Source organism: Lithobates pipiens, unplaced genomic scaffold (assembly GCF_037356315.1).
Source record: "Lithobates pipiens isolate NorthernLeopardFrog02 unplaced genomic scaffold, aLitPip1_a1.2 Scaffold_19, whole genome shotgun sequence".
NCBI classification, from domain to species: Eukaryota; Metazoa; Chordata; class Amphibia; order Anura; family Ranidae; genus Lithobates; species Lithobates pipiens.
In genome coordinates, this window is record NW_027507764.1 from 193,747,852 (window position 1) to 193,762,334 (window position 14,483).

The 14,483-nt window shown below is 43.6% G+C and overlaps 1 protein-coding gene across 2 annotated transcripts in view; it reads left to right on the plus strand.

Annotated features, from left to right (window-relative positions):
* Positions 1-14,483, plus strand: part of TPK1 (thiamin pyrophosphokinase 1) — an 805,392-nt gene that overhangs the window by 228,574 nt on the left and 562,335 nt on the right. The window lies entirely within an intron of this gene.

The following is a 14,483-nucleotide window of genomic DNA, read 5'->3' on the forward strand; positions in this document are numbered from 1 at the left end:
GCATCGCTATGCGGCCGCTAGCGGGGCACTGTTAAAGTGGTTGTAAACCCTTACAAACCACTTTGACCTACAGGTAAGCCTAGATTAAGGCTTACCTGTAGGTCCAAGCAATATCTCCTAAACCTATATGGTTTAGGAGATATTTGCCTGAAAACGGGCACCGCTGTCTACGGCACTGAACGCGGCAGTTCCAAAAATGGAGCTGCCGCATTTGTCGACTCCCGTGCGCATGCGCGGGAGTGACGTCATCGCGGCTTCGCTGAATGACAGCGGCGGAGCTGCGAGACGCCACCAGCAAGATGGATGCGGCGGACTACAGGGGACAGCGCGACTTCGCTGGCTCCTGTGTCAGGTAAGTGACACATAATGGGCTACTATGCGATACATAGTATTCCATTATGCTTTACCTTTGCAGGGAAAAAAAGAGGAAGTAAACTCGCTAGCGGCCGAATAAAGGGTTATATGCTAAAGGATAGCGCTGCCCATTCATTCAAAGATGCTGCTCACAGGACTTTTTTCTTTAACATCCTGCCAGCGCACCGCCCCAGTGTGAAAGCACTCTGGCTTTCACACTGGGACTGCTGGGGAGGTGTTTTCAGGCACTTTATAGGCGCTATTTTTAGTCCAAAATATTTACAATACATGCAGCTAGTGACATCACTGGCGCATTCACTCTAAAGGAACGGCCACCGGTGCCCTGTGCTGTGAATGGCACCTTCCCCGCCCATTCGCTGGAGTGATGTCATCGCGTCTCTGGCCAGTCACTTAGCTGGAGTCCCCAGACCTGGGAGCAAGATGAATGAAAGCTGCTGCAGCGCTGATATTGTGGTGCTAGAACAGCTTAGTTTTAAGGTTACACATAATGTGCTAGTATGCGATGCATACTGAAGGAATGGCCACCGGACCCGGAAGCAAGATGGATGAAAAAGGAAGCTGAATACAACTGCTTTAATCACTTTGATTTAACCACTTCACGCAAATTAATGTACCTGTACGACAGTACTTTGACTTTAAATACCGGGGTTATGGCAGCAGCTACCTGCCATAACCCCGTTAGTTTCAGGAATGCCGTGTGGTTCTCTTTAAGATAAATGTGGTCTCTGTGGCGGCACAAGATCACTTTTTTTTCTGGGCCGGGAGAGGGTCCCCCCTTTGCCGCCATGCCCTGGTCGTCCCTGGTCCGCTTACTAGACCTGCCCAGGAGCGGCGGAGGCGATCGTGTCCACTCCCCTTACTGCCTGGATGCTGAGTGAGGGAAAGCTGGCTCCTGCTCGGCTCCATAGCATTTGGGGATGGAAGCAACCTCAAACATCACTTCCGCCCAATGCTCTTTAAGGGGAGTTTTTTTTTTATGACATTTAATTTCATTTTTATTTTTTTCTTGCATTTTAGTGTAAATATGAAATCTGGGGTCTTTTTGACTCCAGGTGTCATATTTAGGAGGTCCTGTCATGCTTTTTTTCTATTACAAGGGATGTTTACATAGGAATAAAAGTGACCCAAATTTTTTTTTTTAAAAGGACAGTGTAAAAATAAAAGGTACACATTGTTTCCTGTTTTCTCATAGCCCATGGACTGTCTATATTGGTATATCTTCATTACTACTGCTAATTTTATCTTTGATATCCAAATATGTGCAAGTTTATATGTCTGTCTTTCTCTTTTTTTATCAATGTTTATGTGAATCACATGTGGCTAAAAAGAAGTCTGCAATTTAAAGCGGAGGTCCACCCTAAAGTGGACCTTCCGCTCATCGGAACCCTCCCCCCCTCCGGTGCCACAATCGGTACCTTTCAGGGGGGAGGGGGGTGCAGTTACCTGGATAATCCAGGTAACTGCACCCACTTCCGGGATAGCTCTTTGCGGAAAGGGGCGTAACTTACGCCCCTTTCTGCAAGTGCCCCGCTGCCTGCTGGGAAACACACAGATCCCAGAGGCAGCGGGGACCGTCCTCATTGCGCAGCGCGGCTCGCGCATGCGCAGTAGGGAACTGGGAAATGAAGCCGAAAGGCTCCATTTCCTGATTCCCATACCCAAGATGGCGGCGGCAGCACTCGAGTGTCGATCTAGAGATCGGCTTCGGGTGCCGACATCGCGGGCGCGCTGGACAGGTAAGTGTCACTATTTTAAAAGTCAGCAGCTGCAGTATTTGTAGCTGCTGGCTTTTAAAAAAAAAAAAAAAAACGCGGAGTCCCGGTGGACTCCCGCTTTAATGATCTGTATCACCTATTGCTATACTAGATTTATGTAAGGAGAATAATGCTGACTTATCTTTGTAATGAATAAGCGCACCTCTTAGCATGACATGTTGGGTATCAATTTACTTGACATAACATTATCTTTCAAAATATAGAAAAAAAATGGGTTAACTTTACTGTTGTCTTATTTTTTTAACTCATAAAAAAGTTTATTTTTTCCCAAAAAATTGTGCTTGTAAGGCCGCGTACACACGCGGGGACTGTTCGCTCAAATTTGTCCGCTGAACAGTGTTTCGGCGGACAGTCCGCTCGTGTGTGGGCTTTCAGCGGACAGTTTCAGCGGACAGTCTGCTGAACAAAGTTTTTCGGAAATTCCGAAAAACTGTCCGCTGAAACTTTGTTTCAGCGAACAGTCCCCTGGTGTGTAGGCTTGTTCGTCAAACTAAGTTCCGCGCATGCTCAGAAAGGATTTACACGCCAAAGTTTGCATTGCAGTGTATAGGACGTCGTTTTCTAGTCCCGTCGTACGTGCCGTTCACGTCATCGCGCACGGTTTCAGCGGACTGTTCGTTCGTTGTGTGTGGCCAAGTCCGTCCATGCTAATTTTGAGAGGACTGTCCGCTGAAACTGTTTGACGGACAAAGTTGAGCGAACAGTCCCCGTGTGTGTACGCGGCCTAAGGCCGCTACACAAATACGGTCTGAAATAAAGTATTGCATTGACCGCCATTTTATTCTCTAGCATGTCTGAAAAAAAAAAATAAATATATATATATATATATATATATATATATATATATATATATATATATATAATGTTTGGGGGTTCTAAGTAATTTTCTAACAAAAAACTTATTTTCCCTTGTAAACAACAAGTCTCAAAAAGAGGTTCAGTCCTTAAGGCCGGGTTCACACCACAGCGATGCGGGAACACCGCGAATCCGCGGCGTTTTCCCGCATCGCACACCTCCCGCCGGCAGTTCACACTGCCCTATGCGGACGGCTGGGAGTGTCAATGATATGTTAATGACACCCCCAGATCCGTCCGCATATCGCAGTGCGATCTGCAGACTCGCACAGGAATCGGATCGCATGGTGTGAACCCCCATGCGATCCGATTCTGTTGCGGACCAAAAAAAGGGTCCCGTGCGAGTTTGCTGCGGGAGCGATGCGAATTCAGCCATACTATCTGTATGGCTGAACTCGCATCGCTACGGAGATCGGATGTGATTTGCACTGCAGTGCGGGTGCGAATCACATCCGGATCTCCCCCCGCAGCAGTGTGAACCCAGCCTAAGAGGGCTTAAAAAACAAAAGGGATATGCACTCATTTTAGGACATGGCTCTTAATGGTTGATTTACTAAAACTGCAGAGTGCAAAATCTGGTGCAGCTGTGCATAGAAACCAGTCAGCTTCCAGTTTTTTGTTTTTTTTTCCCCCAAAGCTTAACCGCTTCAGCCCCGGAAGATTTTACCCACTTCCTGACCAGAGCACTTTTTGCAATTTGGCACTGCTTCGTTTTCGAAAATTGCACCCAGACAAAATTGAAATCCTTTTTTCCCACAAATAGAGCTTTCTTTTGGTGATATTTGACCACCTCTGCGGTTTTTATTTTTTGCACTATAAACAAAAAAAGAGTGACAATTTTGAAATAAAAGCAATATTTTTTACTTTTTGCTATAATAATTATCCCCCCCAAAAATATATATAAAAAAAATGTTTCTTCAGTTTAGGCCGATATGTATTCTTCTACATATTTTTGGTAAAAAAATCGCAATAAGTGTATATTGATTGGTTTCCGCAAAAGTTATAGCATCTACAAAATATGGGATAGTTTTATGGCATTTTTATTATTAATTTTTTTCATTAGTAATGGCAGTGATCTGCAATTTTTATCGTGACTGCGACATTATGGAAGACACATCGGGCACTATTTTGGGACCATTGTCATTTATACATCGATCACTAATTACTGAGTAAATGACACTGGCAGGGAAGGAACAGTAGGGGGTGATCAAGGGGTTAAGTGTGTCCAAGGGAGTGATTCTAGCTGTGGGGGGGGGGCTTCCACTCACATGACTGTGATCACTGCTCCAGATGACAGGGAGCAGTGATCTCTGTCGTGTTACTAGGCAGAATGGGGAAATGCCTTTTGTACATAGGCATCTCCCAGTTCTGCGGCTCCGTAACACGATTGCTGGGTCACCGGCAGACATTGAGTCTGTGGGTCCCGTGGGCGCGGTCACGCTGTACGTGATGGGCCCATGCGCGACCGCTAGCCCCGCCAATTAAAGGGGAAGTATAGGTACGCCCATTTGCCCACTGCTTCCATTGTGCCGATGTATATTGGTGTGCAGTGGTCGGCAAGTGGTTAGTTGGGCAAGCTGAAGTTAGAAGCTGACTGGCTACAGTACACAGCTGTTCTAGATTTGGCATGTTAGAATTTTTTTTAAAAACAAACCATTTTCTATTCTATTCAATGATGCGAGAATCGTGTTAGAAATATAATTGATAGAGAAATGAGCATGAGTGCAAAAAAAAAGAAAATTCCCAAAATGAAAAGGTTACCGGCGTCGAAAATTATTTTCTGTAGCGGCATGAGGTGAAATTGAAGGCTTGGTTGCTCAAAGAAAATTTGTTTGTAATTCGACTCATGTATTAGTGTCTATGTTAAAATCCAAATTCGATTCCTTTAAGTAAATGTGTTAAAATTGATGCCATGGAAATAACGTCTGTTCTAAAGAGGGCATACTGTACTTTGTATTTTGTGTTTTTTTTTTGTGCTATTGTAATGAGTGGGGAGTATGGCAATATGGTAGCTCTCCCTTTCAAGGGTAATGCCCTTACTCTATGGTCAGAGGTCAGTTTTGCAAGTGCCTTAATACAATGCCGAGTCCTCAAAGACTCTGCTGCCTATGATCCAATTTGGCCTACACCCTTCATAGCCAGAGGAATGGCATACATGCCTAAAGCATAGTTCAGGTATTAGACCTTTGGTATGCCCGACTGTGTCCTACAATGAGTAGCAAAGCTGTAGTGTTGTTCCTTACTATTTAGCCAAAAGGCACAGCAAGAAAATTCATAAATGAGCAGCTGGTCATCTATCTGCAGGTTAGACCATATTAGTCATTAGGTAGGGGGTTCTTGACTATTCTAACGTATATCAATATAGATACATACATAAAGCTCAGTCCCAGCCAATATTTTGATTCACATTAAGCAGATCAGAATTAGATCCTTGGGTCAGTGTTTTTTTTTATGGAGATTTCCTATCACTTCCTGTCAAGACAGGAAAATATGGAAAACATCTGTAGGACAGACAGAAATGTATTTATTTTTTATAGCAGAGTGTGGAAGGGTTAGAACTGCTGAAAATGTTTTATTGTTGTCTGTGCTTTCCTGTTGGTGATGCCTGCACCTCCATTTTTTGTGTGGGTGTCACAGGGACAAGAAGTGAGGAAAAATCCCCCCAATGGTGTCACAAACAGAAATAAAATCCTGTCAGGAAATTTTTATGTTTTAACCCCATTCTAAAATGTTTCCAGTACACTTTGTTGTGGGAAAGAATACATTAACGCACACGTTGCTGTAAAGCATGTTAACTCATGTTATGTGTAATAGTGCTTTCCAGTGTCGTTCATTGTCAATGACACCTCAGCGTACTACAGTTTTTTCAGTTCTATATTGGCAGATGGCAGTACATTAACCACTTTCAGACCGGACCATTTTGCTGGTAAATGACCAGAGGTCTTTTTACACTTTGGCACTGCGCTGCTTTAACTGGTAATTGCGCGGTCATGCAATGTTGTACCCAAACAAAATTTGCGTCCTTTTCTTCCCACAAATAGAGCTTTCTTTTGATGGTATTTGATTGCCTCTGCGATTTTTATTTTTTGCGATATAAACGTAAAAAGACCGCAAATTTTGAAAAAAAATGATATTTTCTACTTTTTGTTATTAGAAAAATCCAATAAACTCAATTTTAGTCATACATTTAGGCCAAAATGTATTCAGCCACATGTCTTTGGTAAAAAAAAAAAAAATAATTGTATATTTATTGGTTTGCGCAAAAGTTGTCACATCTACAAACTAAGGTACGTTTTCTGGAATTTACGCAGCTTTTAGTTTACGACTGCCTATCTCATTTCTTGAGGTGCTAAAATGGCAGGGCAGTACAAAACCCCCCCAAATGACCCCATTTTGGAAAGTAGACCCCCTAAGGAAATTGATAAGAGGCATGTTGAGCCCATTGAATATTTTATTTTTTTGCCTCAAGCGATTGAATAATGACAAAAAAAAAAATTTATTTTTTTTTTTACACAAAGTTGTCACTAAATGATATATTGCTCACACATGCTATGGGCGTATGTGAAATGACACCCCAAAATAAATTCTGCTGCTTCTCCTGAGTACGGGGATACCACATATGTGGGACTTTTTGGGAGCCTAGCCGCGTACGGGGCCCCGAAAACCAAGCACCGCCTTCAGGCTTTCTAAGGGCGTAAATTTTTGATTTCACGCCTCACTACCTATTACAGTTTTGAAGGCCATAAAATGCCAAGATGGCACAAAACCCCCACAAATGACCCCATTTTAGAAAGTAGACACCCCAAGCTATTTGCTGAGAGGCATGTTGAGTTCATGGAATATTTTATATTTTGCCACAAGTTGCGGGAAAATTACAAACTTTTTTTTTTTTTTTTTTTTTTTCACAAAGTTGTCACTAAATGATATATTGCTCATGCATGCCATGGGCATATGTGAAATGACACCCCAAAATAAATTCTGCTGCTTCTCCTGAGTACGGGGATACCACATATGTGGGACTTTTTGGGAGCCTAGCCGCGTACGGGGCCCCGAAAACCAAGCACCGCCTTCAGGCTTTCTAAGGGCGTAATTTTTTGAGTTCACTTCTCACTACCTATTACAGTTTTGAAGGCCATAAAATGCCAAGATGGCACAAAACCCCCACAAATGACCCCATTTTAGAAAGTAGACACCCCAAGCTATTTGCTGAGAGGCATGTTGAGTCCATGGAATATTTTATATTTTGCCACAAGTTGCGGGAAAATTACAAACTTTTTTTTTTTTTTTTTTTTTTTCACAAAGTTGTCACTAAATGATATATTGCTCATGCATGCCATGGGCATATGTGAAATGACACCCCAAAATAAATTCTGCTGCTTCTCCTGAGTACGGGGATACCACATATGTGGGACTTTTTGGGAGCCTAGCCGCGTACGGGGCCCCGAAAACCAAGCACCGCCTTCAGGCTTTCTAAGGGCGTAATTTTTTGAGTTCACTTCTCACTACCTATTACAGTTTTGAAGGCCATAAAATGCCAAGATGGCACAAAACCCCCACAAATGACCCCATTTTAGAAAGTAGACACCCCAAGCTATTTGCTGAGAGGCATGTTGAGTCCATGGAATATTTTATATTTTGCCACAAGTTGCGGGAAAATTACAAACTTTTTTTTTTTTTTTTTTTTTTTCACAAAGTTGTCACTAAATGATATATTGCTCACGCATGCCATGGGCATATGTGAAATGACACCCCAAAATAAATTCTGCTGCTTCTCCTGAGTACGGGGATACCACATATGTGGGACTTTTTGGGAGCCTAGCCGCGTACGGGGCCCCGAAAACCAAGCACCGCCTTCAGGCTTTCTAAGGGCGTTACAGTTTTGAAGGCCATAAAATGCCAAGATGGCACAAACCCCCCCCCCCCAAATGACCCCATTTTAGAAAGTAGACACCCCTAAATTTAGGGGTACACTAGTGAGACTAAGTAATAAATGGCGGGTGCCCTGAAACTATAAAAAAATAACTAACCAACCAGCGTCACCTGTAACAGTTATATGGTGATCACTGGTGAAAGGGTTAACTAGGGGGCAATCAGGGGGCTTTATGCGGTAGTATATGGGGGTCCCTGGCGCTATAAAAAGCTGCGGCGAACCTAAATACCTACCTGCCTAACTAGCGTCACCTGTGACACTAATACAGCGATCAGAAAAACGATCGCTTATTAGGCTGGGTTCACACTGGAGCGATGCGGGAACGCCACGAATGCGCGGCGGGTTCCCGCATCGCATGCCTCCCGGCGGCAGTTCACACTGCCCTATGCGAACTGCTGGGAGTGTCAGTGAAATGTTAATGACACCCCCAGATCAGTTCGCATATCGCAGTGCGATCTGCAAACTTGGATCGCATGGTGTGAACACCCATGCGATCCGATTCTGCTGCGGACCAAAAAAAGGGTCCCGTGCGAGTTTGCGGCGGATGCGGCGGGTGCGACACGAATTCAGCCATACTATCTGTATAGCTGAACTCGAATCGCAGAGATCGGATGTGATTTGCACTGCAGTGCGGTGCAAATCACATCCGTTCTCATAAACCGCTGCAATGTGAACCCAGCCTTAGTGACACTGGCGACGGGGGGTGATCACGGGGTTAAACCTTTATTGGGGGGGTTAGGGGGGTACCTTAGAACTAAAGGGGGCTAACCCTAACTGCCCTAACAGTTATTAGTCACAAATGACACCCGCCGGGTGATCAGGGGGTTAAACCTTTATTAGGTAATAAATGGCGGGTGCCCTGAAACTATAAAAAAATAACTAACCAACCAGCGTCACCTGTAACAGTTATATGGTGATCACTGGTGAAAGGGTTAACTAGGGGGCAATCAGGGGGCTTTATGCGGTAGTATATGGGGGTCCCTAGCGCTATAAAAAGCTGCGGCGAACCTAAATACCTACCTGCCTAACTAGCGTCACCTGTGACACTAATACGGCGATCAGAAAAATGATCGCTTATTAGGCTGGGTTCACACTGGAGCGATGCGGAAACGCCGCGAATCCGCGGCGGGTTCCCGCATCGCATGCCTCCCGGCGGCAGTTCACACTGCCCTATGCGAACTGCTGGGAGTGTCAGTGAAATGTTACTGACACCCCCAGATCAGTTCGCATATCGCAGTGCGATCTGCAAACTCGGATCGCATGGTGTGAACACCCATGCGATCCGATTCTGCTGCGGGCCAAAATAAGGGTCCCGTGCGAATTTGCGGCGGGTGCGGCGGGTGTGGCGGGTGCGGCGAATGGCTGAACTCGAATCGCACAGAGATCGGATGTGATTTGCACTGCAGTGCGGTGCGAATCACATTCGTTCTCATAAACCGCTGCAATGTGAACCCAGCCTTAGTGACACTGGCGACGGGGGGTGATCACGGGGTTAAACCTTTATTGGGGGGGTTAGGGGGGTACATTAGAACTAAAGGGGGCTAACCCTAACTGCCCTAACAGTTATTACAGTCACAAATGACACCAATGCAAAAAAAAAAAAAAAAAAAAAAAAAATGACATTGGTGTCACTGTGACTGGGGGGCAGGGGTAATTGGGGGGGTGATCGGGGGGTAAAGGGGGGGTGTGAGTGTGCCTGGCATGTTCTACTGTGTGTGGGGTGTGTTAGTGCAACTCACCGTTCCGCTCTCCTCCGTGTCGGAACGAAAAATACCGACACGGAGGAGAGAATACATCACTTCCTCTCCTGTGTTTACATTACAGGAGAGGAAGTGATGTCACCGGGGATTTCCATTCGTCGGGAGCGATCGCGAGGGGGTGGCCATGAATGAATGGCCGTCCCCTCGTCCGGGATCGCTCCCGAACGAAAGCCGACCGCCGCAGGCACCGGGCGGGGGCCCGATCGGGCCCCCGACCCGCGGGAGGCAAAGGACGTACATGTATGTCCTTATGCCTGCCCGTGCCATTCTGCCGACGTACATCGGCGTGCGGCGGTCGGCAAGTGGTTAATGCAACACAACTGAGCAGACAGGAGTAAATAGACCCTTAGGGGTTGATTTACTAAAGGCAAATGGACTGTTCACTTTGCAAGGGGAATTTTCCCCAGAGTTTAGTGACTGAGGCGAAGCTCTGCTGATTTTCATCATCCAATCATGTGCAAACAAAAATCCTGTTGTTTTTTTTAAAAAACCTGCATGTGATTGGGTATTCTTTGCAAAGTGAAGTTCCACCTCATTCACTAAGCTCTAGGGCAGGGGTTTCCAAACTTTTATGAAAGAGGGCCAGATTTGATGAAGTGAACATGCGTGAGGGCCGACCATTTTGCCTGACATTCTTTGAACCATTAATCTTGACTTTGTGGCTGTGTGTGGTGAAGAGATGAGCTCAGGCGTGTTATTTGGATATAGATAGATATACATAACAGGCGTGTTATTTGGATATAAATATATATATATATATATATATATATATATATATACACATATCTTTTGTGTCCCCCAAAGAATCCCTGAGCGCCGCTCAGGACTAAGGATAAGCATGGGGGCGTGTTTTTTGGATATACCTTATTTATCAGTGTATAACACACACCTTCACTTTAGGAGGAAAGTTTCAAGAAAATTTTTAATTCTAAATAAAGAACTGTAAAGCAAAACAAGGGTCAGTGCACATCAATGCAGCCTAATTAGTGCCCATCTGCAGCCTCACCATTGCAGTCAATGCAGCCTCACCATTCCAATCCAAACCAAAACGCAGGCCGCGATTGGCCTGTGGGCTGGATTTTGGACACGCCTGCTTTAGGGAAAATTATCCTACAAAGTACAAATTCACTTGCAAAGTTAACAGTGTAGTTGCCTTTAGTAAATAAACCCCTTTAGGGTTTAGTGTTCACCTAGAAATGCTACATAATTTGGAAATGAATATCATTGGGTTGAATCAATCGCTGGCTGTTTACATGTCTTCTCATCTTTTTATACAGTTGTGTTCATAAGTTTACATACCCTGGCAGAATTTATGATTTCTTTGCCATTTTTCAGAGAATATGAATGATAACACAAAAACTTTTCTTTCACTCGTGATTAGTGTTTGGCAGAAGCCATTTATTATCAATGAAATGTGTTTACTCTTTTTAAATCATAATCACAACAGAAAGTACCCAAATGAACCTGATCAAAAGTTTATATACCCTGGTGATTTTGGCCTGATAACATGCACACAAGTTGACACAAATGGGTTTGAATGTGATCTGTTTGCTTGTAATTAGTGTGTGTGTATACAAAGTCAATGAGTTTCTGGATTCCTGACAGAGCCTTGCATCTTTCATCAAGTGCTACACTGATCTTTCTGGATTCTGAGTCATGGGAAAGCAAAAGAATTCTCAAAGGATCCAGGGGAAAAGGTAGTTGAACTGTATAAAACAGCAAAGGGATATAAAAAAGATATCCAAGGAATTGAGAATGCCAATCAGCAGTGTTAAAACTCTAATTAAGAAGTGGAAAATGAGGGGTTCTGTTAAAACCAAACCATGGTCAGGTAGACCAACTAAAATTTTAGCCACAACTGCCAGGAAAATAGTTTAGGATGCAAAGAAAAACCTACAAATTACTTCAGGTGAAATTCAGGACTCTCTGAAAACATGTGCTGTGACTGTTTCAAGATGCACAATAAGGAGGCACTTGAAGAAAGATGGGCTGCATGGTCGAGTTGCCAGAAGAAAGCCATTACTACGCAAATGCCACAAAGTATCCTGCTTACAATATGCCAAACAACAGAGACAAGCCTCAAACCTTCTGGCACAAATTCATTTGGAGTGATGAGACCAAAATTCAGCCTTTTGGCCACAACTATAAACACTTCATTTGGAGAAGAGTCAACATGGCCTATGATGAAATGTACACCATTCCTATTGTGAAACACGGAGGTGGATCACTGATGTTTTAGGGATGTGTGAGCTACAAAGGCACAGGAAATTTGGTCAAAATTGATGGCAAGATGAATGTATTATGTTATCAGACAATACTGGAGGAACATTTGCATTCATCAGCCAGGAAGCTGCACATGTGACATACTTAGATATTCCAACATGACAATGATCCGAAACATAAGACCAAGATGATTTGTCATTGGCTACAGTAGAATAAAGTGAAGGTTCTGGAGTGGTCATCTCAGTCTCCTGACCTCAATATCATTGAGCCACTCTGAGGAGATCTCAAATGTGCAGTTCATGCAAGACAGCCCAAGAATTTACAGGAACTGGAGGCTTTTTGCCAAGAGGGTTGGGCAGCTTTACCATCTGAGAAGGTGAAGAGCCTTATCCACAAATACCACAAAAGACTTCAAGCTGCCATTGATGTTCAATGGAGTAATACACGGTATTAAGAACTGGTGTATGTAAACTTTTGATCAGGGTCATTTGGGTAGTTTCTGCTGTGATTATGATATAAAAAGAATAAACAAAGTCGACTGATGATAAATAGCTTCATCTAAAAACTAACCATGAGTGAAAGGAAAGTTTTTGTGTCATCGTTCATAATCTCTGAAAAATGGACAATAAATCATAAATTCTGATGGGGTATGTAAACTTATGAGCACAGCTGTATGCCTTAGTATCTCATGTTCTGCCCAGTATTCTGGCTTCATGGAAGAAGGTATCAGTGATTACTTTATAGTGCCAACATCCTGAACTAAAGACAAGAAAAAAATTCTCCTTGGATTTGGATGTTAAACGCACTTGGATTCTTATGGCAATCATATTAAAGTAGAAAAATCATTTATTAAGCATAATTAAAACGGAGTGTACATAACACGATAATATGCCAACTGTAGCATGGTAATAGTATAGAGAAGATATTCTTCAGAGTCTGTAAAAGTTTCCTTCCTCAGGGGTAGGGAAGATATTAAATCTCTACAATTAATAGGATTGTCATATGAATCCAAGTGCCTTTAACCAATTACAGACCGGACCATTTTGCTGGTCAAAGACCAGACCACTTTTTGCGATTCGGCACTGCGTCGCTTTAACTGACAATTGCGCGGTCGTGCGACGTGGCTCCCAAACGAAATTGACGTCCTTTTTTCCCCACAAATAGAGCTTTCTTTTGGTGGTATTTGATCACCCCTGCGGTTTTTATTTTTTGCGCTATAAACAAAAATAGAGCGACAATTTTGAAAAAAAACGCATTATTTTTTACTTTTTGTTATAATAAATATCCCCCAAAAATATATAAAAAAACATTTTTTTCCCTCAGTTTAGGCCGATACGTAATCTTATACATATTTTTGGTAAAAAAAAATCGCAATAAGCGATTATTGATTGGTTTGCGCAAAAGTTATAGCATTTACAAAATAGGGATAGTTTTATAGCATTTTTATTAATAATTTTTTATTATTTTTTTTTACTAGTAATGGCGGCGATCAGCGATTTTTATTGTGACTGCGACATTGTGGGGGACCCATCGGACATTTTTGACACATTTTTGGGACCATTGTCATTTATACAGTAATCACTGCTATATAAATGCAGTGATTCCTGTGTAAATGACACTGGCAGTGAAGGGGTTAACCAGGGGGTGGCAGTGTAGGGGTTAAGTGTTCCTAGGGGTGTGTTACTAACTGTGGGGGGGTTGGGCTTTCATTTAGTGAACACTGATCTCTGCTCCAATCACATGGAGCAGAGATCAGCGTCACTAGTTGCTAGGCAGAATGGAGAAATGCTGTTTACACGGCATTTCGTCCATTCAGCCACCCCGTGAGACGATCACGGGTATGCCCGCGGCGATTGAGTCCACGGGTCCCGCGACCGGACTCACGGGGGTCCCGACCAGCGCGGGAGTGCGCCGCCGGCAGCGCGCTCCCGATGGCAGGGCGGCATTGAAGATTGGACATACCTGTACGCCAATATGCCTGCCCGTGCCATTCTGTCGACGTACATCGGCGTGCGCTGGTCGGGAACCGGTTAAAGTCCAAATTCAAGCGAAATTTGTATGTAGATAAGGAAAATCAAAATAAAGCAACAAGTCCATATCGGTGTCGGTTATGCCACCTGTTGAATTGCAAGAGTTATTATAATAGTCAAAGTGTTTGTAACCTTAGAAAAAAAAGCATGTATATTTAAGGTATTGCTATATACTTTTTAATATCACTTTTGCATTTGTGCCTGTGGTGCTTCTCTATTACCTGGTTGATGCTACTGGTGTTCCTCTTCCTGATAGTAAACTGACCACGCTAAGCAGGGGAGCTGATCCATGTTTGTGTGGTCAGTTTAAATCCTCTCTCATGCCACTCTTACGTTGTTGGAGATACCGGCAGGCTGTATCTACAACAGCCATCCACTCCTCCAAACACTTACCTGATTTCTGTATTGATCCAGCACTGGCTCATCTTCATTTCTTCTCCTGTCTTTCTCATCTCACAGGAGATTCAGGCAGCAGTGGGAGACATTGGCTCCTGCGGTTGTGAATCAAATCCTGTGAGCAGAAAGCAGTGGGTGG